Below are 6,000 nucleotides of genomic sequence, written 5' to 3'. Positions count from 1 at the left end.
TTTTTTTGATGTTGAGCTGCATGAGATGCTTGTATATTTTGGAGATTAATGCTTTGTGAGTTGCTTCATTTGCAAATATTTTCTCCCATTCTGAGGGTTGTCTTTTCTTCTTGTTTATGGTTTCCTTTGCTGTGCAAAAGCTTTTAAGTTTCATTAGGTCCTATTTGTTTATTCTTGTTTTTATTTCCATTTCTCTAGGAGGTGGGTCAAAAAGGATCTTGCTGTGATTTATTGTCATGGAGTGTTCTGCCTATGTTTTCCTCTAAGAGTTTTATAGTGCCTAGCCTTACATTTAGGTCTTTAATCCATTTTGAGTTTATTTTTGTGTATGGTGTTAGGGAGTGTTCTAATTTCATTCTTTTACATGTAGCTGTCCACTTTTCCCAGCACCACTTATTGAAGGAGCGGTCTTTAATCCATTGTATATTCTTGCCTCCTTTATCAAAGACAAGGTGACCATAGCGACGTGCATTTATCTCTGGGCTTTCTATCCTGTTCCATTGATCTATATTTCTGTTTTTGTGCCAGTACCATATTGTCTTGATTACTGTAGCTTTGTAGTATAGTCTGAAGTCAGGGAGCCTGATTCCTCCAGCTCTGTTTTTCTTTCTCAAGATTGCTTTGGCTCTTCAGGGTCTTTGTGTTTCCATACAAATTGTGAAAAATTTTTTTACGACTTCTGTGAAAAATGCCATTGGTAGTTTGATAGGGATTGCATTGAATCTGTAGATTGCTTTGGGGAGTATAGTCATTTTCACTATGTTGATTCTTCCAATCCAGGAACATGGTATATCTCTCCATCTGTTTGTACATCTTTAATTTCTTTCATCAGTGTCTTATAGTTTTCTGCATACAGGTTTTTGTCACTGTAGGTAGGTTTATTCCTAGGTATTTTATTCTTTTTGTTGCAATGGTAAGTGGGAGTATTTCCTTAATTTCTCTTTCAGAGTTTTCATCATTAGTGTATAGGAATGCAAGAGATTTTGGTGCAATTATTTTGTATCCTGCTACTTTGCCACATTCATTGATTAGTCCTAGTAGTTTTGTGCTAGCATCTTTAGGATTCGCTATGTATAGTATCATGTCATCTGCAGACAGTGACAGTTTTACTTCTTCTTTTCCGATTTGGATTCCTTTTATTTCTTTTTCTTCTCTGATTGCTGTGGCTAAAACTTCCAAAACGATGTTTAATAATAGCAGTGACAGTGGGCAGCCTTGTCTTGTTCCTGATCTTAGAGGAAATGGTTTCAGTTTTTCACCATTGAGAACGATGTTGGCTGTGGGTTTGTCATATCTGGTTTTTAATATATTGAGGTAAGTTCCCTCTATGCCCACTTTCTGGAGAGGTTTTATCATAAATGGGTGTTGAATTTTGTCGAAAGCTTTTTCTGCATCTACTGAGATAATCATATGGTTTTTCTTCTTCAATTTGCTAATATGGTTTATCACATTGATTTATTTGCATATATTGAAAAGTCCTTGCATTCCTGGGATAAACCACACTTGATCATGGTGTATGATCCTTTTAATGTGCTGCTGGATTCTGTTTGCTAGTATTTTGTTGAGGATTTTTGCATCTATATTCATCAGTGATATTGGCCTGTAGTTTTTTTTTTTCTGTGACCTCTTTGTCTGGTTTTGGTCAGGGTGATGGTGGCCTTGTAGTATGCATTTGAGAGTATACCTCCCTATGCTCTATTTTGGAAGAGTTTGAGAAGGATAGGTGTTAGCTCTTCTCTAAATGTTTGATAGAATTCTCCTGTGAAGCCATCTGGTCCTGGGCTTTTGTTTGTTGGAAGATTTTTAATCACAGTTTCAATTTCAGAGCTTGTGATTAGTCTCTTTATATTTTCTATTTCTTCCTGGTTCAGTCTTGGAAGGTTGTGTTTTTGTAAGAATTTGTCCATTTCTTCCAGGTTGTCCATTTTATTGGCATATAATTGCTTGTAGTAATCTCTCATGGTCCTTTGTATTTCTGCAGTGTCAATTGTTACTTTTCCTTTTTCATTTCTAGTTTTATTGATTTGAGTCTTCTTCTTTTTTTTTTGTGATGAGTCTGGCTAATGGTTTATCAATTTTGTTTATCTTCTCAAAGAACCAGCTTTTAGTTTTTTTGATCTTTGCTATTGTTTCCTTCATTTATTTCTGATCTGATCTTTATGATTTCTTTCTTTCTGCTAACTTTGGTTTTTTTTTGTTCTTCTTTCTCTGGTTCCTTTAGGTGTAGGGTTAGGTTTTTTATTTGAGATGTTTCTTGTTTTCTGAAGTAGGATTGTATTGCTATAAACTTCCCTGTTAGAACTGCTTTTGCTGCATCCCATATGTTTTGGGTCATTGTGTTTTCATTGTCATTTGTTTCTATGTATTTTTTGATTTCCTCTTTGATTTTTTCAGTGATCTGTTGGTTATTTAGTAGCATATTGTTTAGCCTCCATGTGTTTGTAGTTTTTACAGATTTTTTCCTGTAATTGATATCTAGTCTCATAGATTCTGGTTGGAAAAAACACTTGATTCGATTTCAGTTTTCTTAAATTTCAGATTTCAGTTTTCTTAAATTTACCAAGGCTCGATTTGTGACCCAAGATATGATCTATACTGGAGAATGTTCCATGAGCACTTGAGAAGAAAGTGTATTCTGTTGCTTTTGGATGGAATATCCTATAAATATCAATTAAATCCATCTTGTTTAATGTGTCATTTAAAGCTTGTGTTTCCTTATTTATTTTCACTTTGGATGTCCTGTCCATTGGTCAAAGTGGGGTGTTAAAGTCCCCTACTATTATTGTGTTACTGTCGGATTTCCCCTTTTATGGCTGTTAGCATTTGCCTCATGTGTTGAGGTGCTCCTGTGTTGGTTGCGTAAATATTTACAATTGCTATATCTTCTTCTTGGATTGATCCCTTGATCATTATGTAGTGTCCTTCTTTGTCTCTTGTAACATTCTTTATTTTACAGTTTATTTTGTCTGATATGAGAATTGCTACTCCAGCTTTCTTTTGATTTCCATTTGCATAGAATATCTTTTTCCATCCCCTACTTTCAGTCTGTATGTGTCCCTAGGTCTGAAGTGGATCTCTTGTAGACAGCATATGTACAGGTCTTGTTTTTGTATCCATTCAGCCAGTGTGTGTCTTTTTGTGGGAGCATTTAATCCATTTACATTTAAGGTAATTATTGATACATATGTTCCTACTACCATTTTCTTAATTGTTTTGGGTTAGTTATTGTAGGTCTTTTCCTTCTCTGTGTTTCCTGCCTAGAGAAGTTCCTTTAGCATTTGTTGTAAAGCTGGTTTGGTGGTGCTGAATTGTCTTAGCTTTTGCTTGTCTGTAAAGGTTTTAATTTCTCCATTGAATCTGAATGAGATCCTTGCCGGGTAGAGTACTCTTGGTTGTAGGTTTTTCTCCTTCATCACTTTAAATATGTCCTGCCACTCCCTTCTGGCTTGCAGAGTTTCTGCTGAGAAATAAGCTGTTAACCTTATGGGAATTCCCTTGTATGTTGCTTTTCCTTTGCTACTTTTAATATTTTTCTTTGTATTTAATTTTTGATAGTTTGATTAGTATGTGTCTTCACATGTTTCTCCTTGTATTTATCCTGTATGGGACTCTCTGCACTTTCTGGACTTGATTGACTATTTCCTTTCCCATATTAGGGAAGTTTTCAACTATAATGTTTTCAAATATTTTCTCAATCCCTTTTTCTTTTCTTCTTCCTATGGGACCACTACAATCCAAATGTTGGTTTGTTTAATATTGTCCCAGAGGTCTCTGAAACTGTCCTCAATTCTTTTCATTTTTTTTTCTTTATTCTGCTCTGTGGTAGTTATTTCTAATATTTTATTTTCCAGGTCACTTGTGCATTCTTCTGCCTCAGTTATTCTGCTATTGATTCCTTCTAGAGAATTTTTAATTTCATTTATTGTGTTGTTCATCACTGTTAGTTTGCTGTTTAGTTCTTCTAGGTCCTTTTTAAACATTTCTTGTATTTTCCACATTCTATTTCCACGATTTTGGATCATCTTTACTGTCATTACGCTGAATTCTTTTTTAGGTAGACTGCCTGTTTCCTCTTCATTTGTTTGGTTTGGTTGGTTTTTACCTTGCTCCTTCATCCTCTGTGTGTTTCTCTGTTTTCTCAATTTGTTTAACTTAATGTGTATGGGGTCTGTTTTTGCAGGTTGCAGGTTCGTAATTTCCATTGTTTTTTGGTGTCTGCCCCCAGTGGCTATGGTTGGTGTAGTGCATTGTGTAGACTTCTGGTAGTGGGGACTGGTGTCTGTGTTCTGGTGGATGAGGCTGGATCTTGTCTTTCTGGTGGAGAGGACTGCATCCAGTGGTGTGTTTTGGAGTGTCTGTGAACTTACTGTGGATCTTGTCTTTCTGGTGGAGAGGACTGCATCCAGTGGTGTGTTTTGGAGTGTCTGTGAACTTACTGTGATTTTAGGCAGCCTCTCTGCTAATGGGTGGGGTTGTATTCCTGTCTTTCTAGTTTTTTGGCATGGGGTGCTAGTTGTTTGGCATGAGGTGTCTAGCACTGTAGCTTGCTGGTCGTTGAGTGGAGCTGGGTCTTAGCGTTGAGATGGAGATCTCTGGGAGAGCTTTTGCCGTTTGATATTATGTGGGGCTGGCAGTTCTGTGCTGGACCAATGTCCTGAACTCAGCTCTCTCACCTAGTAGGCTCAGGCCTGCCACCTGGCCAGAGCACCAAGACCCTCTCAGCCACACTGCTCAGAAGAAAAGGGAGTAAAAAAAAGAAAGAAAGAAAAAATAAAGTTATTAAAATAAAAAAAATTTTTAATTATTAAAAATAAAAAAAGAGAAAGAAGAGAGCAACAAAACCAATGAACAAATCCACCAATGATAACAAGCACTAAAAAGTATATATAAAAAAAAAAAGACAGACAGGACCCTAGGAGAAATGGTAAAAGCATAGTTATACAGACAAAATCACACAAAGAATCATACACATACACACTCACAAAAAGAGGAAAAGAAAAAAAAAAAGTATATACATATATAAAAAGGAAGAGAGCAACCAAATCAATAAACAAATCTACCAGTGATAATAAGCTCTAAATAGTAAACTAAGATAAACATAAACCCAGAAACAAATTAGATGCAGAAAGCAAACCCCAAGTCTACAGTTGCTCCCAAAGTCCAGTGCCTCAATTTTGGGATGATTCATTGTCTATTCAGGTATTTCACAGATGCAGGGTACATCAAGTTGATTGTGGAGATTTAATCCTCTGCTCCTAAGGCTGCTGGGAGAAATTTCCCTTTCTCTTCTTTGTTCGCACAGCTCCTGGGGTTCAGCTTTGGATTTGGCTCCTCCTCTGCATGTAGGTCGCCTGAGCGTGTCTGTTCACAGCCCAGGCAGGACAGGGTTAAAGTAGCAGCTGCTTAGGGGGCTCTGGCTCACTCAGGGCAGCGGGAGGGAGGGGTATGGAATGAGGGCGAGCCTGCGGCTACAGAATCCGGTATGACGTTGCAACAGCCTGAGGCGTGCTGTGTGTTCTCCGGGGGAGGTTGTCCGTGGATTATGGGACCCTGGCAGTGGCGGGCTGCACAGCCTCCTGGGAGGGGAGGTGTGGATAGTGACCTGTGCTTGCACACAGGCTTCTTGGTGGGTGCAGCAATAGCCTTAGCATTTCATTCTGGTCTCTGGTGTCTGCACTGATAGCCGCAGCTCACGCCTGTCTCTGAAGCTCGTTTAGGCAGTGTTCTGAATCCTCTCTCCTCATAAACCCTGAAACAATGGTCTCTTGCCTCTTAGGCAGTTCCAGACCTTTGCCCGGACTCCCTCCCGGCTAGCTGTGGCGCACTAGCCCCCTTCAGGCTGTGTTCACGTAGCCAACCCCAGTCCTCTCGCTGGGATCTGACCTCTGAAGCCTGAGCCTCAGCTCCCAGCCCCCGCCCGCCCCAGTGGGTGAACAGACAAGCCTCTCAGACTGGTGAGAGCTGGTCGGCACCGATCCTGTGTGAGGGAATCTTTCTGCT

This window comes from Phocoena sinus, chromosome 9 (assembly GCF_008692025.1).
Source record: "Phocoena sinus isolate mPhoSin1 chromosome 9, mPhoSin1.pri, whole genome shotgun sequence".
NCBI classification, from domain to species: domain Eukaryota; kingdom Metazoa; phylum Chordata; class Mammalia; order Artiodactyla; family Phocoenidae; genus Phocoena; species Phocoena sinus.
The sequence above is the reverse complement of the archived record's forward strand: the minus strand, read 5'-3'. Positions refer to the sequence as shown.